Below are 25,800 nucleotides of genomic sequence, written 5' to 3'. Positions count from 1 at the left end.
AGTCACTGGGGACCAGAAATGCACCTGTGTGTTCTGGTGAAGCTCACAGGCCCATGTTTGTAAATGTATAAAATGATAACAAATATGCTCTATTTAGAATTACAAATTCTGAAAATGCCATATAGGGAAAGACTGGATGCTAGGAGACTAATTTGGGGGACATTTAGCAAGGACAAACTGAGATGGTTAACTCTCTACAGTTCCCTGTTTTGGACTGTGTCTGGTGGGGGAGAGGAGATTGCTGGAATGTGGTGGGGAATCCTGAGGTGGAGATGTTTATATTCTGTGATTGGCCTTCCTTTATTTTGTTTTTGTTTGTTTGTGCATCTGTGCTTTTAAGTCTGAGCCAAAAACAGTGCTACATTCTACTCTATTGTAAGCTTAGCTGAGCAGATGGTCATTTCCAAAACAAATGTTCTGGAGCCATTTTGAAAAGTGTTAAGCAATAAACAAACCCAGGCTGATTGTGCGAGTGGGGCGCATGTGAGGATCGCAAGGCTCCGCAGAGAAGGTGATGGTACGTGCAGCAGGGAACCGGGAGCACCCCGTGATCACCCAGACAGAGCAGCCCCTTGCGGCCATCCCAGGTCATGAGGGGACACCATCCAGGGGCCATCGCTGGCCATGTACTGTAAGCTCAGGGACTTCACACACAGATGATCTTTAAACGCAAGGTGGGGATCAGACCATGTAGCCCCTGTATCAGCGACCCTCTCCCCACCAACCCCGAAGCTGCTAGGCTGCTGCCGTGCACCTTTCTGTTCTTTTCAGGACATGGGTGTTTCAAACGGGGTCAACTATCAAGGGAAAGGCTATTTGACTCTCTGAAGATCCTGGCCACTCGGGGAGTTGGCTCTGCTCTCAGATCAGGCTGTGGCCCAGGACATGGTCTGCACATCACCTCATGGCTCTGCCCTTTCTCAAAACTAGGCTGACTCAGCAAGCCCTCTGAGGAGCTGGGACCAGGTTGTGACCTTGCCCAGAAGAGATGATTGACAGCAGAGACTCTCCTGGATAGGGTGCTGCTGCTCCAAGCTGCCTGGAAAGGGGGCCCTGGTCCTTCATCTTGAGCAGCAGGAGCCTCCTGTGTGGCCCTCCTGATGAGGAGAGTGCCCACCCTGTGTTCACAGCCATGCCCCCAGACCCTCGGGCTGTTTCCACAGGTGATGTGCATGTCTGCTTTCTTGTTAGTTTTCTTTAACTTTTTAACTTAACAATAACCTTTAACTTAATTCCACAATCTTAAAATCCCTGGAACAATCAGAATCAGACTCCTTAGCTTTCCTAATATGTTAAAATAGGGGCTGGAGATGTGGCTCAAGCGGTAGAGCGCTTGCCTGGCATGTGTGTGGCCCGGGTTCAATCCTCAGCACCACATACAAACAAAGATGTTATGTCTGCCAAGAACTAAAAAATAAATATTAAAAAATTCTCTCTCTCTCTCTCTCTCTCTCTCTCTCTCTCTCTCTCTCTCTCTCTCTCTCAAAAAAAAAATATATGTTAAAATAGACAGCTTATTGATATGGTATCCGTGTCCTCACTTGACATTAATTTGAATATTAACACACTTCCATCTTGCCATAAGAGCGTCTGGTGCTTCTTGATTCTGGCTGACCTGGTTCCTGTGTGAATTCATTTGCATGTGATCCACAGTTCTCTAAGATTCTCAATGCTGTTTGAATCGTGATACTTTGTGTTTCTGCCTATTTTTTTAACACACTGGTTGGTCTTTTCTTTGTGTAGCAGAGAACTCAGAAGTGAGCTTTCCCAGTGCAGAGTGGAGTCCTCAGAAACAGCCCTCCTCCTTCAACATTCAAAAAAGCCCCTTGGGCTCTATCTCGTCATTCACCTTAGAAGAAAATACACCCAGTTCTGTGTTTCTGTACATTTCAGCTCCTCTGCGCACAGTCGAGTTTAAGTCTGCTTCTTTCTCAAGGACTTAAAGGAAGGCAGAAAAGCCTTAAAGGTTTCTCCTTCCATAGAACAGATCTAAGAGGGGTTAATTTCTACCCATAGGCTAACGTTAGGGCTGATGATTTAGGAAGGTGACTGCTGCTTAAGCTATAGTATTAAGGCGAGATTGCAATAAATCACCAAGTCGATCTTAAAGCAGGAGATGGAACTTTTTCTACTAGCTGGTGGTCTAGATCCACCAGCTGGTGGGCCAAGGGGCAGGCTGCAAGTCTGCACCCTTCAACCCCCTCCTGGGGTCTTAGTACACCTATTTTAGACCAAACCACATTAATCATAAGTGGCTGTTGCTATGATTCAAAACCATAAACAAATGTCATGAGATCTAATATCACAAACAGAAAAGGGACTGGGCCAAATGTCCTAGTTAAGTACAAGTTATAGAATGGTTACTAACGTCTGGACAATCAATCTCTAGACAAGGTACCTTGTCCAGGAAATATGGGATCCAAATAGAACACTTTTACATTGATTAAAAATTGCCACTTTTGTTGCCAAACCTGCCGAGCTAAGCCACTGTGGATGGGCACAGAGGCGGGCCTTCCCACAGGAGAAGCATTTCTTACCTAACGTGGAGTCTTGGGGTAAGATGGGTAAGATGGAATCTGTTTGGTCATTGCTGGTACAGCCTGGGTCATAACAATAGGGTGTCTTGGTACAGAAAAAAATGATCTTTCACAATCAATACTGAAGAATAATTTTACTTGGAAACCCCAATTGAGCATGACATGTTTTCTTGGTTGTTGTGACTTAACTTTGTCTTGGGACAAAGGTGAACTAACTCACCAGCTTCCTGGAGTCTCCATGAAGTCTCCATATCACTGCTGGCCTTCCACAAATGGAAGGGCTTGAAAATGAACCAGGTTCCAAAAGGTCTGAACCAGACTGCGTGAGGCCCTCTGCAGAGGTGCAGAGGCCCATCCACCTGTGGTTAACTAGTTGTTCTTGGCGCCATGGGAACTTACCTCACCCGAGGTGTCCCCTAAAGTTCCTGTGTTAATGTCAGAAGTGACATTGGTGAGTAACAGAAGTGAGCAGTGAGATCCTGAGGTTGAGGAGAAGGTACTACACTAGGCTTACTGTGCTGGGACTTCCTTTCAAAAAAACAATTTACTTGCAGCTCTGCCCATTCTAAGACAATAGGATACACTAAATTCCTCAGCAAAAACATATTATCTGCACAAGAAAGCAGGCCTGACGGGAGCTTTGGCACGTGCCTCTCATTCCATTGACTCAGGAGGCTGAGGCAGGAGAATCACAAGTTCAAAACCAGCCTCAGTAACTTAGTGAGGCCTAATTAACTTCAGTGAGACCCTGTCTCAATATAAAAAATAAAAAGGGCTGGGTATGAGGCTCAGTGGAACAATTTTAGACTCGTTATTCAGAATAGTAGGTTCAGTCCCCAGTGCAAAAAAAAATTCCTAAAAGAAATTGAGGCCTGAAAAGTTCTTTTCTGCCATTAAGATGAACGTAAATTGCTCCAAGGGAGTGAATATTTTATGACTTTTACATACAAAAGATTCCAGAATTCAGGCAGATATGATAATTAGAACCAGTCAGTATGGGTCACAATGACCCAGAGTTGCCTGGATCCTCAGCATGTCAAATCCCCCCTTGTGGGGTATGGCCATGTGCAGTGGGGACTTGAAGTCTGAGACAGTCCTGTTGTCAGTCAGAAATCAAGAGGTGGACCTGAGCAGGACTCTCCAGAAACTTCCCTGGGCCTCATTAAACCTGAAGAAGAGGTTTCCCTTTCATCTCCAAGAGGACACACTTTCTCCCTTGAGACTGTCCCTTTTTCTCTCCCACCTGATACTCAGGCCCACAGCTCTGAGCGCCACAGCTAAGCTTTCCCAGTGTGCTAGCAGAACTGGGGTCAGGACAGCCTCAGCAGCCTTGGCTTCACATTGGGCTGTTGCTCTGTAACAAAGTGATCTGCCTTGGAGAACTGTGGCCTCGTAGGATCGTCCTCATCTGAGTGGACTGACCGGGTGGCATCTGAGGGCAGGTGAGTGTGGCTGAAGTGGCGGGTCATGGGGACTACTCTGGACCTGTGGAGTAGGGCAGATGGACCTCCCCAGGCAGTGAGCGCCCTTAGTCCTTCCTGGTTGGCTACAACAGAAAGGTGAAAGGAGTTCACACTGACGTTCTCTGACTGCCTGGGCTCTGACATCATCTCTTGCCCTTGGACTTGGGCTGATGCCGTTGGCACTTCTCCTTCTCAGGCCTTTACTCCGCACTGGAATTTACACCACCAGCTTCCCAGGTCTCCAGTTAAAGATTCTCCATAGTCACCACATGAGCAAATTCTTCATAATCTATCTATCTATATGTATGTATATATATATATATATATATATGCATATATATGTGTATATATATGTATATATGTGTGTGTAGGTATGTGTCTATTTATAATTGTTGATACATAGGCTGTCCCCAACTTATGATGGCTCAATATTTCAACTTTATGATGGTATAAAAGGAATATGCATTCAGTAGGAGCTGTACTTCAGGTTGTGAATTTTGGTCTTTCCCAGGCTGGCAGTAGTATCTCAGTGTTGGGCAGCTGTGTAGAGCTCTGCACAATCATGAGAGTCCACACCATTCTCCATGGAGCATCATGGAGACCCCTAGGTCAGGTGTAGCAAGCACATCTCAACTTAGGTTATCTTTATGTCCATATTTTGTGGATGTAATCACATTATAAATTGAAGGGAATCTATTTATCTATTTGTTTATCTTTAATACACCTTGTTTCTATAATAGTCCTCCCTCAGTGTCTATAGGGAATTGGTTTCTGGACCTCCACAGACACCCAAATCTACAAATTCTCCTGTCCTTATATCAGACATTGTCATGTTTGCACACAACCCATTAGCATCCTCCCACATACTTTAAATCATGTCTACATCACTTACACTACCTACAAGATACAGAAGCTGTATAGATCCTTGTTATGCTATACGTTAGGGGATGAGGACAAGAAGGGAAAAAAAGCTATGTTCAGTATGGAAATGGGCTTTTATTGGTTTATTTTATTTATTTGTTTTTGCTTTTCTAAAAAAAATACTTTGGATCCACTGGTTGTTCACATCCACAGATAGGAACCTGAAGAGCCAAGGTCCAAATGTGCTTCAGTGTCTCTTGTGAAGCCTTGCAGATGCCTCACTTCAGAAGACAACAGCTCTTGCCTCCTCCCTTGTGCGCTGCATAAAAATGGGGTTTTCTTCTCAGCAGTCAACCTGGTGCTCAGAGGGAAATCCCCGGGTCTGTGGACCATCAAGTTCTGAGCATGTGAACACTCTGCTGAAGGATGCCCGATTGCAGACCCTGGGGCCAGTGTCAACGGAGAGGATCTAATTAATGAGCCACCTTGTCAACACTTTAATGTCCACATTGGTGGCACAGTATATGTGATGACCTGAGCATTGGGTGGGGTCCTGTTCCTCTTTGACCTCTCTGACCCCATCCTGGGCTCCTCCAGGACTCTGAGGTTCTCATCAGTGTCCTTGAGAAGGTCCACTTTTCAAAAGTGCAGCGACTGTGCCCCTCCCAGGGAGGGTTCTAGAGGCTGAGTGTCCCTGCACAGCCCACATAAAGAGAGGCTGCACGCAGTGGAGATTTGCACATTACTCAGGGAGGAAGCATCAACAATGCCCATGTCAATGGCAGTAATGGGAAAAGTGCATCTTTTGTGTGGCCCAGGATTATAATCCTTTGGGGTAACAGAAAAAGACATTTTAAGAATCCACAATTTGGAAAAAAGATTCAAAAGTCTGGGCTGTTGAGCCTAATTTGTAAAATCAGAAGGAGAGAATGCAAAGTTCAGGAAGCAGGTCCAAATAGAATGCCTTTGCAGTGTGAGAAGGGGTTTTGGGAGCTATTATGGAGTATCTATAGCTACTTCCTAACCCAGCTATCATCTAACTCATGATTTCAATAGACTAGTATTTATTGAGCATTTATTATGTGCTAGGCATTATTATACCAGCTATCATCTAACTCATGATTTCAATAGACTAGTATTTATTGAGCATTTATTATGTGCTAGGCTTGATACCAAGTTGTTTTTTAAGGGTTGAATTTATAGAGAATTTATAGACTGAATTAAACCATCTAACAAGCTATTAAAGGACCTAATACTTCTTATCACACTGTTTATAGTTGAAGGAACAGAGCCACCAAGAAGCTAAATAACTTACCAACGTCACACAGCCTGCTTTGCTAGCTCCAGAGCCAACATTCTTGACCACTAGGTATTAACGAAGTGCCACTTATTGAGCACAGGCCTTATTCTTATGAAATGGGAACCCAGTGTCTGGTTCCAAAGGAGCTCACAGCAAAATGCTTGTCTTTCCCCAGCTGGGCATTCAGAAGCAGATGATTGATGGCTTCCTTGTCTTTACAGGAAGAAGAAGCAAGATCCTGACTTCCATAATGTGATGACAATGTGTTATACGAACATGGACTTTCTGACTAAGAGGAGGGCTCATGTGTTCATGTATTAGCAATCGTATTGTTTATCAGCAAATCATGGCATTCAGTGTCTCAGAAGCCTATCATCCCTCATTAGCTGGGGACGCTCTCTTTCATTCTAATGGAGTGAGAGAAGTCCACTCCTGCTCACCTTGGCGATGGCATCTGCCAGTTTATTTCTGCAGTAACTTACTTTCTCAGCCTTCACAATCAGCTGGAAGAGGCACTAATGAGGTGCTCAAGGGCCTTTAACGAGCACCAGCATCTTCAGGCCATCCAGCCCCAGGAAAGCTGCTTGTTTCCAGCTCCATCTGTGACAGGTGAGGGGAGGCAGGTGTCTTCTGATGGATGTGCTGCCAGAGGACATCTGAAGTTGCCTGCTGTGGGCTGGAAGGAGACTTCATGTGGCCTTTGGTAAAGCATCACTGGCTTTGAGATAGCAGTGGATTTCCTGGGTTAACCTGTAGCAGCTTTAAGAAAGAGGCTTGGTACCAAGTTGTTTTTTAAGGGTTGAATTTATAGAGAAGATCTGCTAGAGAGCCAGAGCTGAGCCAGTTTTGGAATCCAACTCCACCTGACTCCCAAGTCTTCCATGATGAATGGCATCATCCACTGGCACCCGTATGCTCACAGATGGATCCTGTAGGGGTCGGGAACACATGCCTTCACCTCTGATGGTGTTTAATTGAGTATGCATAAATTATATTCTAAGTGCCAGGCAGGGTGACAGTGATGGACAAGGTCCTGGTCTCCTAGACCTGCCGTTTTTTGGATAAGGAGAGATCAGCAGAGTAATCAATGAGCACACCTACCTGGGTGAGAGCAGCAAAGCCTGGCAGAGTCTACCACCGCCCGTGGGATAGAACTGGGCGGGAAGAGGCAGATCTTGGGGAAGGAAGCCTGAGCACCCCGGGCCCCTGAGCACGGCCATTTTGGCTGGGAGAGTGTCCTCCACACAGGTCATCAGTGCATGTTTTCTAAGAATGTTCAGGTCACTCGACAGATGCTTTGGAGGGTATTGATGTGAGAAAGAAAGAACCAAGGCTCCCCAGAAGGGCCAGGTGTCTCTCTGAATTGCTATCATATCATTGTGGTGATTGTTATTGTTGAGTAACTAGAAGGTAATTTAAGAATTACCTTCAAGTGAAGCAGATAAATACCATTTCTGTATGGTACAAATAAAAAGAGAAATAAATGAGAAGGTAGACCTCATTCTATACAACTTCCTGGCTGTATCACAGGGGACACACACACACACCTGCTCTGGTACTAGAGTTTAATAAACTGAGCAGGAGTGGGGTGGCAAGGAGTGATGGAGAGGAGGAGGGCCTTGCCTCGACTTTCTGTCATGCCAGGAAATGAGTCTTTGTTCTAGAAACTTGCTCACAGTTGGAAGAGGACTTTCCCCATCCACCTATGTGCTGCTCCTATGCAAATATGCACACACACAAGGGGCTCATGCTTCTTGGGCCCCCAGGAGACAAGCCCTGAGCAGTCCTCTGTCCCCAGCTCTCTGGCATTCCTGAAAACTTGTCTGCACTCTGCCTCTTGGATGTGAATTTCAGCCCATAAATTCACAAGCTGCTATGACTGGAAGACTTCCTTGGCCCTGGACTGAAATAAACCCTTCAGACAGTGGTGTGATGGACCCACAATTTAAAATCTCCTGAGCACAATATGATTATAGGGAGACCTGATGTTGTAGGTCAAGGTCCTGTCTCAGACTTTCTATCTGAGTATCTCAGGCCCCTGATAGCCATTCCTGGTAGCTCCTGTATCTGCAGTGATAACCTCTCTTCAGATGCCTGGATAAACTTCTTGGCAAGTGTCACTAAGATTAGTACACCTCCAGCTTCCACCAGCCCCGAGGCCAAGGGTGCTGTCTGCTCCCATCTGCAACCTGAAGAAGAGCTCTCCCTGTCTTGCCCTAGTTGCCTACCTGGCCTCCCTCCAGTGTCATTAGCAAGTGTCTTGATTGACTTCCTTTTCTCACAGACTGTAAAAGTTTCCCTGGGGGAAAATGTCATGACTTGAACCCATGGTAACTCAAATCATGTTCTGGGTCATGGTTACTCGCACTTGGCTCAGAATAAACTATTTCCTTACTTCTTTTCAGGCAGATCATTCTACTTTTACATTTCCTTATGGCAAGAACCCCGTTCAGTATTTCCTCTTGTATCTCACTTGACCCTTCAAATCCATCCATCTGTGGGTCAGACTCTAACATCATTCACATTTCCCAGAGCCAAGAGATGACTGGGGCCAAGTAATTTTGGATAGTTCCAGAGGTCACGGGTCTGAAAGTTAGTCACATTGGCCTCATATTAAGTTGTCTGCAGCCCGCTCCTTCCCTGGACTGTCTGGGGAGTGTATTTCCTCATCTTTCCTCGCTTTGGTAGCAGCCCAGATTTCCTGGCTCATCAGGCCTTTCCCCACCCTAGAGCAGCACAGCCAGGGGCTTCTTGCTCCTGCCAATGGCCCTCTGCTAGTCTATCTTCCCCCTCTTTAGCCCACTTGATAGACACCTGTGACTGCACTGAGCCCACTTGAAAAAGGCAGGATCAGTGTCTTCTGATGAGGAACCTCAGTCTAGTCTGCAGTCTCAACACCCCAGGGCCTGGAAACAGCATTCACATCTCCTGGAGATTGGGACAGGAGGTAAAAACCTCTGGGTGGGGGCCAGAGGGCATTATTCCATGTGTCACAAGGAGATAACATAAGAAGTCTCTGGAATTCCAGGGGCAAGCAGAGCAAAAGAAAGATCAGATTTTGCTAAAGTTGGAAAAAGTGCACAAATGCCCCTGGGCTTCCAGCCTAACCACTGGCCACCTGCAGGGTGCCTACCAGTTGCATCCCAAGCCCACGGGTACTACAAAGGCACACTACAAAGAGCAGGCCCGGCTCTGTCAAATGTCAGCTAAGGCTAAGTCTTGAGCCAGGCCAAAGTGAGCTTCCTGCATACTCCCTAAATACACTTTGCTCTCAGCTTTGTAAAAACAATCTCCCTGTTGAAGAGAATAGTCTCCTAACAGAATCCGCAAATACCCAGGCACTGTTCTGAGGGGCTGGCCTGCCATATTGCTGCTCCATGGCCACCTAAAGTGTGCCCTTCAGGTGTCTGCTCTGCAGCTTCCTTCAAAGCCCATGTGCAATTTTGTGCCAGTGCAATGGTCAAGAGAGGTTTGACATTTCTGTAGAAGAGGTTAGTAGCCCCTTACAACAGTGTGTAAAAGGAGCCTAGGGATATCTGAATTAGCTCAGCCCTTGGCTCTACCCAGTAGTGAGGAGAAAAGTTGCTTTATTCAAATCACTTTGGAAATTTTCCCCTGGTGCAGTGAATGGACCTTGCATCTTGGCATCTGAGCAGCCTGATGAGGACCTCATGTCCTACTATGACATTGCACCCACTGGCTTGCTCATCCATCCGGACATCCAGTGCTGATCCATAGCCTGGTGACTTGAACATTCACTGATCAACTGAGTGTACAGAGTTTGTTATCCTCTATGGCAGTCCTGTGAAGCTGGTGGAATGAGCACTATTGGTATCTTTTGTGGCTGAGTGGGTGACTGTGCAGGCCCCAGAGTTAGTGACCAGGCCTGGAACCAGGGCCCCCATGCTGAATGCAGAGGCTGAGGTGGTGGCAGGAGTTGACTCTGGAGCCACGTGGCTGAGTACAGACCTCCCAGTACACACATTATCTGTGTTGAGTCATTCACCCTTGCTGTTCATCAGTGTCCTTGCCTGTCACCTAAGGGTGGTGATGTCACCTGCCCTGTGTGAGGATTAATGAGCTAACATATATAGACACAGAGAATCATGCAACAACCCAATCAATCAATGGGCATGGGAATAGTCTTGGACTAGTAGGTGGAATCCCAATACTCTCAATTAAATAGCACCAAGTCTGCTTCTCTGATTGGTGTTTCTTGTTCTGTCAGGAAACTGAACAGACATTTCTCAGAAGAAGATATACAAGTGATCAACAAATATATGAAAAAGTGTTCAACATCTCCAGTAATTAAAGAAATGCAAATGAAGACTACTCTAAGATTTCATCTCACCCCAGTCAAAAGGGCACTTATCAAGAATACAAGCAATAATAAGTGTTGGCAAGGATGTGGGGAAATGGGTACACTCATCATTACTGGTGGCACTGCAAATTGGTGCAACCACTTTGGAAAGCAGTATGGAGATTCCTCAGAAAACTTGGAATGAAACCACCATTTGACCCAGTAATCCCACTAGAGCATCTATACTTAAAATCAGTACACTATAGTGACATAGCCACACCAATGTTTATAGCAGCTTGAATTCACAATAGCTAAACTGTGGAACCAGCCTAGATGCCCATCAATATATTAATGGACAAAGAAACTGTCTTTGGAATGGAATATTACTCGGCATTAAAAGAGAATGAAACTATAGCATTTTCAAGTAAATGGATGGAGTTGGAGAATATCATGCTAAGAAAAGTAAGCCAATCTTAAAAAACCAAAGGCCAAATATTTTCTCTGATAAGTGGACACTGATCTATGATGGGGGGAGGCATGGGAGGAATGGAGGAACATAGGATTGGGAAAAGAGGAGGGTGAAGGAGGCGTTAGGGGGTAGGAAAGATGGTGGAATGAGATGGACATCATTACCTTATGTCCATGTATGATTGTACGAATGGTGCATTTCTATACCGTGTACAACCAGAGAAGTGATATGTTGCACTCCATTTATATACAATGAATTGTAATGCATTCTGCTGTCATGTACAACTAAGTAGAACAAATAAAAATCACCATCATCATCATAACAATAATAATAAAACGAAATCTAAAAAAAAAGATTGAGCAACAGTGGTATAATAAGTGCTCTGTAAACCTGGGCACTTGCTCTTTGCTGGCAGCTTCTTTCCTGTCTGATGGCTTTTTCAGAGTGATTAGACTTGGTAAAGTGAGGTTTTCCTGTCTAGCCTAATGTCATCCCCCTTTCTAGCCACTTTCCTAATCATTGAGAACAAATCTTCCCACTGTCTTTGTGGGGATGGGTCCAGTCTGGCCAGTCAGCACTCAGGTCTCTGACCAAAGTGATCAATTAAAAGAATGGGATGCAAATCAGGTCTTACCATCCAAAGACTTTGCAAAGACATTGCTAAAATTCTAAGGCAATGAATTTCTGGCTTGACATGTTCTGATTCAGTGGCTGCCAAGGAACCACCAGGGGAGACAGGACTCCATGGCGAGTCTAACAAATGTGAAGCAGAGACCAGGAAGGAAGGGCTGTGGAAACCTGAGCACATTGTTCGTAGCCAGGATTAGAGGATGCATTCAGCTCAGGGTTAAAGCCAATCATCTAATCTACTTCTGATTCTAATCCAGAGTGGTCTTCCTGCTTACTGTCCTTAACATAAATAGATCTCCAGGAGAACCCAGCCCAAGTGGTCATTCACAAGGAGTGAGAGCTGAGGTCCATTTGTTGGACCAGATCTCTGAGGATTAATTACCTTAGAAGGAAGCCGGGCGTGAGTGAAGATGACTGACAGGCAGCCTCCAGAAGAGGAAAGGAGCAGCCATGGCCACATGGACTTGGAGGGGAAAGAAGCTGCCCCCGGTGCCACATTAGAGGACTCCTGTGTGCAAGGATGTTCACAGAACATAACACCTTCATGGAGGACCCCAGGAAGAGAAAGGGATACACAAATTAGTAGTGAAACCACAAAGTCCCTGATAGTAACCAAAAGCTAGAAATGCACTCCAGAGATCTAATGTATAGGATGAGGACTATAATTAATGACATTGTATTCCATGCTAGAAACGTGCTGAGAGATAATATTTTAATATTATTCTTGATATATGAAGGAAAGAAAGACAACCAGGTGAGGTGACAGATCTGTTAATTTGCTTGACTGCATAGTCACTGTGTACATGTGCATCAAAACATCATGTGGTACAACTTACATATACACAACACAAATAAGAGCAAATGAAGAATTAGTCATACCTGGCCATCAGGAAATTAGGCAATCTCTAATTAGGAGTGATAAGAGTCTAAATTATTGTTGTAAAGAAAGAAATAGTGCCAAACACTTAAAATGCTACAACTAGAAAATTACTGTTTGTGAAATTCTTTTGAGAAGTATCAGTTTGGATCAAGTTTAATTGTTTCAATTTTAATAATTATTGTAAGACTAGGGGGATATATAAGGGAGTAAAATAATTCCCAATCTAGTCTCAGGCAGCAGGCTGATGGTCACATGGAGATCTTGGGGACTCAAAGGGAAGGAACTGTGTTTTCAATGGAGATTAATCTTACAAAGATGTCCTGGGCAAGGGAATGGTTTTTGGACTAATAGGTGGAATCCCAATACTCTCAATTAAATAGCACCACGTCTGCTTCTCTGATTGATGTTTCCCGTTCTGTCCCTACAGAGGCTTTTGTTTTTAGCTCCTGCTTATCTGTTTCTACCAGCACTTCATAGAATACTCTGTGCATATAATGATCTTAAACATTATTTCTGTGTTACACTACTGTTAGTTAAATTCTACCTGCACACAATCATCAGGGTTAGGGTGATTTATTACTGGTGTAAATCTAGATTTCCAATATGGGAGATTGAGAGCATGTAACAATTATAATTCTCCATAACACTGGTGAGTGTTGTGGGTTTTACTTCCCATATTGTTCAGGACAAGAATTTTATTCCCAGAAGCTGCAAATAACCTTTCCCATGGTGGAATGAACTAAAAGTCAAAAATAGAACACATTCCAAGGAATTATTTCTTGATACTTTGGGTCCTTGGGCACCAAGCCTGCCTCCAGGAGCCATTGGAGACTGGCTCTGCTTTCAATTGCTGAGTCTTTCTGCAAGTATTCACTAGAGTGTAAATTTGGAAATTCAGTGTCTTGGCTGTGGCCAACATTACCAGGCTTCCACCAGGTGTTTTTGACTTGGTCCTTCTCTTCCATAGAAGTCTGGAAAGCAATCCTGCAGATCTCCTTATTCCTGTGATTAATTTCCTATGAAAATCCAAATACCTAAGCTTGTTCCAGCATGTGTGCCAATGGTTCAGTGAATCCAGAGGTAGAGAAAGCTGCCTAGCTCCATATGTCCAGCTTTAACCAGGCAAAGAGGTCTTAATCCCTTCTGGGCCATTGTTTGATGCATCAGAATTGCCTGGATCCTGTCCTAAGCTAACATGTGTTGGTGCTATTTTTTAATCTCCAAAAGTCAGACATAAAATGTTTGAAATGAAAGAGCTCATGAAATGTGATCCTTATCTGGCCAAGATGGAATAACAGGAACCAAAATTTACATCCCAATGGCAACAACTTAAAAATGGACCAAGTACATAAAACAATGGTTTTTAGACATTGCTGTAGGCAGGGCCCTGTGCTGATCACTCGACCAGGGAAATCACATTAATTGGGCTCTCTGACCCATGTCCTGGTGCACTGCCTGGAGAACATTTCAGGCCCAGCACAGGTAGGGAATCCCAGCGGAGCCTGGCATTTCCCAGAGCTGAGAAGAGAGAGATGGAAGTTCAAAAAGAGCTCCCTGCTCTTGGAAAGGCAGAATTAATACTGTCAACAGGGCCATGTTACCAAAAGTGATCCACAGATTCAAAGCAATCCTTTCAAGATACCAATGGCATTCTTCACAGAACTGAAGAAATAGTCCTGCAATTCATATGTGAGAATAAAAAACCCAGAAGAGCCAAAGGAGTCCTGAGCACTAGAGGCTCCCAATACCTGACTTCACACTCACCACAGAGCCTTAGTAACCACCAACACAGTGCAGCCTAAAACCAGCCATGCAGACCAATGGAATACACTAGAAGACACAGAAACAAACCCTCACCGACAGTCATCTGGTGCTTGACAAGGATTATTAAAATACAAGTGATCACACTTCATCTGAGCTGATACTTCTCAAAACTACCTTCCATTTAAAATGACAGTCATCAAGAATACAAATTTTAGTAAATATTCGCAGGATTTGAGGAAAAAAGGAACACCAACACACTGTTGGTGGGACTGTAAATTACTACAACCATTTTGAGGACATTCCTCAAAAGACTAGGAATGGAGCCCCCATATGATCCAGCTGTCCAGCTCCTCAATAAGCATGCAGAAGAGTTAGAGTCAGCACACTGTGTTGGGAAGTGAATACACATGTTTACAGCAGCACAGTTCACCATGGTTGATCTGTGGACCAGGCTGGGTGCCCACCAACCCACAAATGGATAAAGAAAATGTGGTGTATATAGACGATGGAGTTCTACTCAGCCACCAAGAAGAAGGAAATGTGTCTTTTGTTGGTAAATGGATAGAACCCAAAGCATTACACTAAGTGAAACCACAGCCTCAGACAGTCAAGGGTTGTACATTTTCTCTCATGTAGATGGGAGGGCCAAGAAAAGAGGAAAGAAGGGGATCTTATGAATATGGGAAGCAACAGAGCAGAGGCAGGTGACCGTGAGGAAGGAGTGAGGGAAAGAGGAGGTACCTGGTACCTCAGGCCAGTCACTCTGTGTGTGTGCATGAAGACATCCTGGTGACCTCCACCGTGATGTGCACCAAGTCAAGTACACCAAGGCTGATAACAGGGAAGGTAGTGAGGTCTGAGAGGTCAAGGTGCCAGAGTTCACAGGCCGAGTGGAGGTCCACCCCACCAGAGAGACCTTCAAAATCAACCAAGGGATCAAGAATGGCTTTGTTGAACTGAAACCCTGGGAAAAGCTTGTGGCTGGCTCCAACTCCAACTCAGTCCTAAATTCCTGAAAAACTATTCCATGTGGAGTCCCTGTGTGAACACCATCTGCCCTTGGAGGCTGGATGTGGAGATGGAATGCAGAGTTCGTCATGTAGCCTCTTTGGTCTGGAGGCCAGGTAGGCTCTACATGGCCTGTTTGATACTATATTTTATATTCTTCTCAACCTCACTTCTTGCCCACCAAAACCTAGATTTGCCTTCTCATATTGAAGGAAGTCCCCATGATCCAGTCTGCAGATGTGAACTTGGCACCCAGTTAGCAAATGGAACTCAAGGGAGGCTCAGGGAAGGGTTTTCTGGTTGACAGTGTAAGCCTTGGCCATGAGTCTGCCTCTGGGTTCTGAGAGGACAAGGCACCAGGACAAGGCTATGCACCAGAGCTCTGTGGCCGTGTCTTGCAGCCAGAGGCAATATGTTAAAAAAGACAGCAGAAGTCTCAGGATGACAAAATGCAGAGATGGGAAGTGACATCCCTGAACTGTGAAACCAATCAGGAGCCTCCTCTCTTATCACTGTGTGAGAAAATCTGTGGCCATCACTGTGTCTTCCATAGTCAGAGGAAATGACAAAAGCTGGGGGTCACAGCAGCTTCTCAGTGGAGAACCAACAAAAACCTCAAAGATCCTTGAGGCCAGGTGTGGATTGCTGGATACGGGAGAATCCCTGAGTGCCTGGACCTACAGGGCCTGAGAGATCCCCTTTGTGTTCCAGGACCAGGTTCTGAATGTGAGACAGGAGAAGCTGCCTTAGGTGACAAGCTTCAGGATCCATGTGGAGACAGGTGGTGGCAAGATGTTGCTGAGCAACAGGCACACCACGAACCCAGAACCTGCACCCTCTCCAATACCCCAGCTAAGTCCTCTGCCACTAGGAGGGGGCAAGGAGCCCATGCAGGCGTGGTCTCCGAAGCTGCAGGGGTATGCAGACTGGTGTGGCACGTGACCTCCTTGCTGATCTGTGAAACTATGATGGCACCCCCACTTGGACAGCAGCTGGCTCATTGCTTTGGAGGTCATTCTAGAAGTGAACCTGCAATCTCTTGCTCCCCAGCATTGTACTAAAAATTTTTTAGCACCAGCAACTTACTTTTTATAATGGTATTTCCACAACAGTATTTCAGAGAGACTGATGAGAGCCCCATTGCAAACACTCTGAAGGAAGGGGAGGATAAAATAAAGATAAAACTTCTCTAAGCACCACAAAGAGCTAAGTGATCAGTGCCCCACCCCCAACACACACACTTGACTTTAGAAATGGTGTGGGCTCAAGAAATGGAATGTTTGAGTCAGCAGATTCCTCAGTGTGTGGGCTTAACCAGATTGCAGAACTGGGTGGCCTGGGGGCTGAGATTCTGGTTTTCCAGAAGGAAAAGAAGTGCAAATGGAGGTGTGTATGTGGCCACCTTTGTTCCCCAGTCTTGGGATCAAAGACTGAATGAAAGGCTAATGAGCTTATCTCTATAAATAAAGTCCTTAGCTTCTGGTGTTGGAATCTGAGAGTTCCTGATTGGGCTGATGGCTGCCCACCCTGCCCATCTTCCCTGTTAGGAAGCTTCTCAGATCAAAAAGAACCATAATAATAATAGGAGTGGGAGAGAACAGAGCCAGGCTGTGTTAGTAGAGCTTCCAATGGGGGCCATGAGCCAACGTGGGGAGTGCCCATGGGCCTGCTCTAAGATGTCTGTGACATTGAACTTGCTGAATTAGGCAGTAAAGGCTCTCTCCTTGTACACAGCAGCATTGACTTCAGAAATAACATGAAAGCACAATGGAAGGAGAGAGGGGGAAAAGAATATCCCACCAGGTTGGTGAAGCACCAACCCCTGAAGCTAGGTACGACCTTCTTCTCAGGGTCCCGACTGGGGAGTCCTGGGAGAGCGTCCTCTCCACCACTGAGGCTCCAAAGTTCTTGCTTCCAGTGGGCCTCTTTAAATACCAGCAAATAGAATACAGAAGACACTGCTCCAACAGCCCTCAGGATTTAGCCTGGCTTCATCCCCCCAAGGATGGGCCAGACCCCCAGAGGATGTGCACCTGGAGATAAGAGAGATCACCAAGTTCCCCTGAGCCAGCCACTCCCAAAGAAGCCAGCATTCCCAGGATGTTTTGTTGGGGACATCCAAAGGTGACTACAGGCAGGGGACAAAGAAGGTCTTGATATTTTCCTCAACCTGGAATGTTCTCAGTGATGTATTTGCATGAATTAACTCTCTTCACTCTCACAGAAACATCATAAATGACTTTAGGCCTGGTCACTGTTTTGCAGGTTTGGGCCCGTGGCTTCTGTGATGCACCAGGTAAGGAAGGAGTTGGGCCTAGAGTATATTCAGCTCACTGACTCCATGCCCACCCCAAGCAGCCACGTGACCCCCTAGGCAGGCTTTTTGCCCAGGTCCAGACAGGCCAGGGCCTGGGGTTCCAGTGCTCCCTGCTAGGTCTGAGCTTTGCCTTCAACCTTGATTCCCAAAACCAAGATGGAGTTGGAATGAGGTGGATCTGGTGTCTGCTGCCCCTTCTTGGAGGACTAGGAAGCCCCGCATGGAGGTCTCTTTTGCCCTCCTGTCCACAGAAAGCAATTTCCTCACTTCTCTGGGGAGCCATGATGGTCACCAAGAGGTGTCCAGTGAGACTTTGAGTGCATGCTAATATCTGCAGCAGGAAGAAACACTAAGACAATTCTGTGTCCTGGGTTTTACTGGAGCCTCTCAAGTTAGGAGGATCCTGATTTTGAGAAGGAGCCACAGTACCTGATGTGCAGCCTCAGGAATGAGAAGACATTAGAGGCACTCAGCTGCCCACGGAATGTGGACTGTGGCATCCAGTCACATTCCCAAAGCTCCTTGGACTCAAGGAAAATGAGTGCCCTTCAGGAATGTCATGATGGCTCAGATGGCTGAAGGTGCGGACTGAAAGGTTGGGGAGTGGAAGGTTTCCGAGGCCATTTGGTGTATGGGTAGCACAGGCAGGAACCCTGACCCCTCAGAGCACGTCATTGTCTGTGAGGTGAAAACAGTGATCTGCATTTTTCTATCTCACAAGGCGATGCTGAGAAAAAATAAATGAACATCATCAATGTGACCTCTTTTAGTAGAAAAAGCTAAGCTGAAAAATGAATGAAAGCTGTTTTCCTACAAATATAAGCCTACACTTTCTGTGTTATTAACTGAAGACAGAGAAACCTTAAGGATTTTATTTTCTAAACTTGAAATTGAATTCTTTAACTGTATTGGACATGGGCAGTGGTTAAGAACATGAAATAAATTATTTCTTGCTGAAAATATGAAATTACCAGATCTTGTATCTTTCCTCATGCACCTGTGGTAAGTATTTTCTAGCTAATACTGATGGAATGATATTTTGGAAATTAAGCAACAGACATTCTCAATAAAAACCCTAAATCCTCACTGTAAAGTGTTAGTCTACAATTGAGTTGTTTTCTAATGTCTGTTTAATACATGCAGCTTTAATGTCCTCTAGAACTAAATTGCAAATAGAAGGTAAATTGGACGAATTGATAGTTTTAGGCCATAAAACCCCCTTTCCTGCTGTGCTTTCCTGGGGCCCTCAGATCTATCATAGGGACTGCCCATCTCTGTGCATGAACATGGAGGCCATACTTGGAGGGTTATGGGGTGGAGGGAATGATGGAACCATCTTCTCAACAGCTTTCCTATCTTTGCACCGCCCTCTGAACACAGATTAATTTTTTAATTCATGATTCTTTACTCTGAATATCCAACACCAAGATCTGCATCATTTTTGTAATACTGTTTACTGCTAAATCAACGAAAATCTCTTTGAAAGCATACACACAATTACCACTCTTTAAAATCAATTTATTCTTTAAGTCAAAGAAAAAATGCTGCAAGTTGTCCTTTTTAGGAATGCTTTAATTGGAAGGTGAAATCAAGCAATTATTGAAAGTTTTAAAAATCATTTCAGCAAACGTTTTCTTTTGAAAGTGAATTAGGAAATGTTTTGGTGTAAACATTAAGTACAGTGTTTTAAGTGATTGTGATAAAATTTTAATTAAAAATAAAACATGCTTGTAATTTAGTGGTTCATTTTTCTTACACCTATTTCACCTTTGGTGCTTTTTATTTGGTGGTACCTTAATGAGCAGAGACAAGAGTTCTTGGTGTCACTTTAGAATGTCCTCCAGACAGAAAAGACAGTGAATTTCCAGTGTGGCTGGTCCACAGCAAATACTAGACATGTACTGCTTCTCCCTCCTCACTCTCTTCTCAAGTCTCCACCAGAGGTAAGAGAATGGTTCCCTGGGAGGTTCTTCAAGTTCCTAAAGAGATGAGTTCTCAGAGACCTTTAATATCCTGGCTAATGGAGAGAGCTTGTCCCTCTCAGTCTTTGTGTCCCAAAGGTGATCAGCAGAGGGCAGTGCAGCCGACATCGCACCTGACATGTCTCCCTGCCTCTTCCCCAGTCTGCCCCCAATGCATGGGGAACACTTGTTCTCAGATGCTCTTTAAATGTCCATCACAGGTCCCTGTGCCATTTGCTCGGCAGCAAGTTCATCTGTGCAATTGACTGTCTACCGTAGACCATGACAGAGAATTGTATTTTTCCATTTTTATGAAACCAGGCAGCTTTTGACATTTAGAAATTCCATTTCAGCTACTGTAAGTAGGCACCAAATTGCTGTCTACTTACTGTAATTATGGACAATTCTAAAACTTTCACACATTTTCAGAGTTTTAGTGAATCACTTTAAGAAGATATCAGGGGCATTGTGTCTCTCTAGTGGGATGGGATTATAATGCATTTTTCCCCAAGTACCTTCAGCCAGCACTGTGTGGCTTTATCTGCATTGAATTTCTAATGTATCATAGTTCAAATGATGTCCTGGGTGATGGCTGATTAGTTGCCCTTGGAAATGACTTGGATGTATGGCCTAATTTTTCAAAAAGCTTTAAGAAGGGTCACAGCAAAATTCAATTGTAGGACATGAAATAAACTATGTGTATTTTCCTGCCCTTTTTAAACTGTATTGTTTATTTGTCATGTTACTGGGATGTAGATCATTATTAATGACAGTCCAGTGTATCTCAAGTATGGATTAAGGTTACAGAGCACTGGGGCTTATTTTTTCTAATTATATACACTTAAAGAATGTTTTAGAATTAACATTTCTATGATAAAAATTTGCAAATGTGAAGAAGAGTTATCACAACAAATATTTTGTGTTTTTTTCTTTTAATTTTGTTTAATTCAGTAAGTAACACTTAGACATTTATGATCCCAAGGATTTTTCCATAACTGTCTTGTCATTGGATAAAATGGTGGTATCTGTTCAGCCAAACCTGCAGTCCCAGTGGCCAGTTGTGGTTGCAGAGGGCAAAGGACAAGGGCCCCTGATCAAGTTGGAAACGATGATCAGCGAGTCTTGCCAGAAGACCAAGAGAAAAAGTGTTCTTGCTGTGGGTACAGGAAGCATCAAGGTCAGGTTTGCACAGGGCATTGAGGAGGAGCACCAAGGAGGCAGCAATGACATTGAGGGCATGAATCAGGAATACAGAGATCACCTGAGCAACTCCATAGAGCCAGAAGGGAGCCAGGAGTGAGTGGTCCTGGAGTGGCTTCAGCGTGGGGGCCCTGCTGGCCCAGAGGACAGGACCAACAGGAGCACAACTCTGACGCTGTCTGGGGAGGGGAAGGATAAGAAGCTGCTCAAGAGTGGTGGTGCAGACGCCTTCACCAGCTTCCCGACCCAGGGGAAGTTTCCAGAATCCAGTAACCCTAGTGACCTTACAGTGGCCTCCAGGGGCTTGACGGACTTGAAGATCGGCATGTATGCCCTGCTCTGCATCTTCTGCCTGGCCATCCTGGTCTTTCTGATCAACTGCATGGCATTTGCCTGGAAGTACGGACACAAAAGGCTTGCGGTGAGCGAGCAGGGCAACATCCCCCACTCCCACCACTGGGTCTGGCTTGGTAATGAGGTGGAGCTTTTGGAGAACCCAGTGGACATCACTTCACGCTCCCCTCAGAGGAGTGCACAACAATGATAGACAGGGGGCTGCAGTTGGAGGAGAGGAACCTGCTGAATGGAGGTTTCCCAGAAGCCCTTCCACAATCAGCTGCTCAGAACTTCTGACTATGTCTATGAGAAAGAGATGAAAAACGAACCTATAAACTCTTCTGGCCCAAAGAGGAAGAGGGTCAAGTTTACTTCCTATACCACCATCCTCCCCGAGGATGGGGGCCCGTACACCAACTCCATCCTGTTTGACAGTGATGACAGCATCAGGTGGGTCTGCCAGGACATGGGGCTGGGGGACCACTCAGACTTGATATACTGTGTTATATTTGAATTCACTGATGTGCCTTCTGTTTTTCAAACAGCTGGTGTTGTGTGCTTGTTCAGCAACAAAGGGTGATTTAATAAGGATTTATTTGTTGAAGCCTGGTGTTGGGGGGTTGGGGGGCATGGGGCAGGGTCCTCTTCTAAGCACATGGAAGTGGCCTGAAGAGTTAGTACAGCTTGTGTGTAAGCCAGGATGAGCACCTGGCATGGCCTCTGTAGTACTGTTGCAGCACTGGGTCAGCAGTCCAGCACCACCTGGTACTCGCTCATTACCAGTGCGCCGAGTTATCCATGGAGGATTTTATCCGCCAGTTCAGGACAAACAGATGTTTAGAACTGGGAGGAGTTTAATGGTTAATTTTCCTATAGTTTGACATCAGTCAGGTGCAGTGGACAATTCTTACTCTGGGCCTGAGAACTCTTCTGTGACAGGTGAGTGAATGTGGCCACACTTATTGGTGATGTGCTCTGCTCATTGTTTTTATGCACATTTATACCAACACCTATTGTTGTTTTGTTTGGGGGAGAGTTGTTTATTGTTTTGTTTTTTACTTCTGAGAAGCTTTTTGAAACATACGTGGTTTGTCTCCTTTAACTGACATTTGCTTGGATGAGACAGGAGTTGGGCTCCCTGGAACCAGCCTTGCCACATCCAGATTGAATTCCCAGGGCCCTTCTCTGCTTCACTCTACTGTTTATGGATACAAAGTAACTGAATCCTCATTTTCTCTAGCCCTTGTTTTCTCATTGACACATCTTAATTCAGCATTGCATGGCAGATTTTTTTAAAAAATATTAACATTCAGTGAAAAAGATTCACATGAATTTTGCAAAAATTGGGGAATATCTGTGAACTACAAAAAAATTTTGTTTTAAATACATAGTATCTGAAAATCCATGTGGGAAATTATAGAGTCCACTCCTAAGGGGAAAGGGCCCACTTAAAACACCTAGTTACATAAACATTTTATGGAAAACATTTCACTCACTACACTCAAATATGAAACTGGTATGGACATTTGAGAAAAGAAGATTCCTTAAAAACATATATAGACTAAACTGCCATTTTACTCAAGAAGAATAGAGAAAGTACAGATGAGATTCTGTTTATCAGGATGGAAATCCATCTATTCAGTGACCAGGAAAACATTCACATCTGTGTTGCTAGCCAAGAGAAAACATCACAGAATGTGTCCTGAGGTAGGAAAGCAATGAGCACACTCAATACAGTCATGAAAATAAATGGCCACTCTAAACCTCAAGATACAGTTGTCAGAAAATCAAGGGTCAGAAAAAGAAGGGGAGGAAGAAAAAAATCAGTCTTCAATTCTTTTTGAAAAAATAAACAGCAGTTGGAACAGTGGTATGGAATGGAGTTAGAGCAAGCTTCTGAATAAGAGAACGAGACAGCTTGTCAATTAAATAAATTGAAATGGCTGCAAACAGATACTGGACATCTTAGCTTCCTTGGGAACATCTTTTAGCACCAGCGAGGGGTCTCAGGAGGTCTCCCAGAAGAGAAGCCCTTGCAGAGTCTTGACACACCTCACAGAAAAATCCAGGATGTGTCAAAAACAGACACAGCAGAGATTTATTTAGGAAACAAGGAAGGTGCACTTGGACAGCCTGAAAGTGCATGCTAGCTCGAGAATAAGTGCTTTCAGGACCTTGGGCTCTTATTTTAAGGGAAACTTTGTGCTTAGAGACCATGTCAAATGTGTGGGTGGCATCACCTGGTGGGCCCAGTTCTCTTTCTCAGGGAGCACAGGGCTGTCAAGGTGCTGTGTTTCTCTTAGGGATGTCTGGGTGCATGTCATCCAGGCTATAAAGTTTGGAAGGTACCCACATTGTGGCTCCTCCAAAATCTCCCCTTTGGCTCTGTTCTGGCAGCGCCTGCAGGCATTAGTGACTAGACTCACAGTGCTCCAAGGCTCATGGGCCTCTTAGGAATCCACATCAGGAGGAAAATAGGCTGGGCCCATAGATGGGACAGGGCCTTTTAGCGTTAGACTCACAGTTCTTCTATCTTGTCTCACTTTGAGCCATGACAGACCTAAGAACTAACTTGGGAAGACACAGAGGAGGCATCTGGGGCTCTGTCATGTCTCTGATTGGCTGATGGCTGAGCCAGTCAGAACAGACGTGTTCAGTTGCGCCCTTGTTGTGGTAGACTTCCACGAGGGTGAACCCACTCTCCAAACCCATCTGCTCTGAGGTTTCCTCAAGTTGGTAGCCAATTTCATCTGCTTCTCTCTCATGCACAGGGCTGGAGGGTTTGTAGAGAGAGGGTAAGCCTCATCACAGATGTTCTCTGGGTCCTTTGCTGTTGGAATGGTGCTTAAGATTCGAGGCCCTTGGAGGCTGGGAACCCTTGCCGTGGTCTGGGGAAGGAAGCATTTGCAGGATGGAGAGTCTGCAAGACTGGCTGACTCCTGGAGGAAGGGCTGCTCAGGAGGCCCGAGGAAGTCGTGCTGCATTTTTCTTTACTATTCTTTTACTTTTAGTTGAGTATTTTGTGTTTTGCCACAGTTTGGAGGTGAGGTAGCCCCAAACCCACTTATTAGATAAGTCCACAGGTATGTTAATGGAGCACAACTAACAACTAGGCCTGTGATTTCTAGAGGCCACTGTCCAGTTCTCCCCACTGTGTCCTGGCTGGACAAACAATACAGAATATATATATATATATATATATATATATATATATATATATATATAGATAGATAGATAGATAGATAGATATAGATATAGATATAGATATATAGATATAGATATATATATATATATGTATATATATTTGTATTCAAATATTTAGCACTCATCAATGATCTCTGTGGATTTGTAAAAGTCATATGTGTTATAGAAATCTCTCTGTTCTTTGTTTTTAGATTTTTTTTTTCATAGAGAAAATAAATAGAATAAAATACGACCTGGGTTTCAGTGTTTATGTTGGACAAGCTTACTCAAGATGATCAGGACACTAGGACTTTCCCGATGGTAAATAAGAACCCCAAAGCTCTAGAGTCCACTAGGGAAATTATCTTCCCACTCCAAGAAAGCAGTAATGCCATCGGTTCCCACACTGGGCAGGCTTCATGTTCTGTGCCCTGCCTTCAAAATATTATTGCTACTCAAAGTCAGTTTTTCAGATTAAAAAAAATTCAATATGCAGAATTGTCTTTTTAGGTTCTGTTAAATATTTTAATGTATCCAAATATTCCTCCTAAATACAGAACTTTGCAAATAGTGAAATTCCATTTTTCATTATTAAGGTTAGAACTAAAATAGCTCACTATTTGATTTCTAGAGAGATCACAGACCCAAGGGTTAAAATTAAAAGAATAAATCTTTAAACAGAACCTAGAAATGAAAAATAGAATCTATTTTGGATTTAACAAAGACTTCTTAATCATGTTTCAAAATTGTTTAAAATAAAATAATAAAATAATTGCCTTTTATAAAACATTTAAAAATATTTTGCAGATGAAAGATATAGTTACAAAATGAATTGGCAAACATAAATTGGGATGAAAAATTGTAGTACATCTAACAAATTGTATACAGATAAGTAATTCTGCTATTGTTCCAGAATAAAATACAATCTAAATTTTTAAACAGGCAGAAGAAAATGGCTTTGGGCTGGAGTGTAACTCAGTGGTGGAGCTTGCCTGTGGGCACAAGGCCCTGGGCTCCTCCCCAGCACTGCAAAAAGAGAGAAAAAAAGAAAATTCATTTCAAAACTACAGTGACTTAGCTCTACTTAGTTTCTAGAACAACCAAAATTTTAAAGTCTGAAAAACTCCAAAGTTAGTGAAAATGTGGATCAGCTAAAACTGTCTAATATTGCCAATTAGTTGGCAGTTTTTATAGCAAATTTCTAAAAAAATTTACACTTATTCTATAACTAAGCAATTTTTCAACTTAATATGAATACAAGGGAAACTATTCATATGTAAATATATAGTAACACATGTTTATGTCACACAAAGGCCAAGGAAACCTGATGAGGACATTTGTAGCAACTTCAATTACAATAACAAAATTCCAACTGGGAGCAATGTTAATGTCAATGATGAGGTGGATGTTGCTCAGCTGGGTAGATCTACATAGCAGAATGCCATTCACAGCCCAAATCATGACCTCCTGATTCACCCAGCACAGGTACCCTCAGAAGTGCTTTATGATGAAAAAGAATGCAGGCTGAGGCAGTGAAGCAGCATGGTGCTGGAGCTCAGGACTGGGAAGGACACAGCAGGCAGGATGCCTG

General features: G+C 44.2%; 1 pseudogene; it reads left to right on the top strand.

Moving 5' to 3' along the window:
- Positions 1–18,091: 18,091 nt before the first annotated feature.
- LOC106145467 (transmembrane protein 132B pseudogene) lies at positions 18,092–21,606 on the top strand (annotated as a pseudogene).
- The last annotated feature ends 4,194 nt before the right edge of the window (positions 21,607–25,800 follow it).

Source organism: Ictidomys tridecemlineatus, chromosome 2 (genome assembly GCF_052094955.1).
Source record: "Ictidomys tridecemlineatus isolate mIctTri1 chromosome 2, mIctTri1.hap1, whole genome shotgun sequence".
NCBI classification, from domain to species: Eukaryota; Metazoa; Chordata; class Mammalia; order Rodentia; family Sciuridae; genus Ictidomys; species Ictidomys tridecemlineatus.
This window is presented reverse-complemented; position numbering and strand designations above follow the sequence as displayed.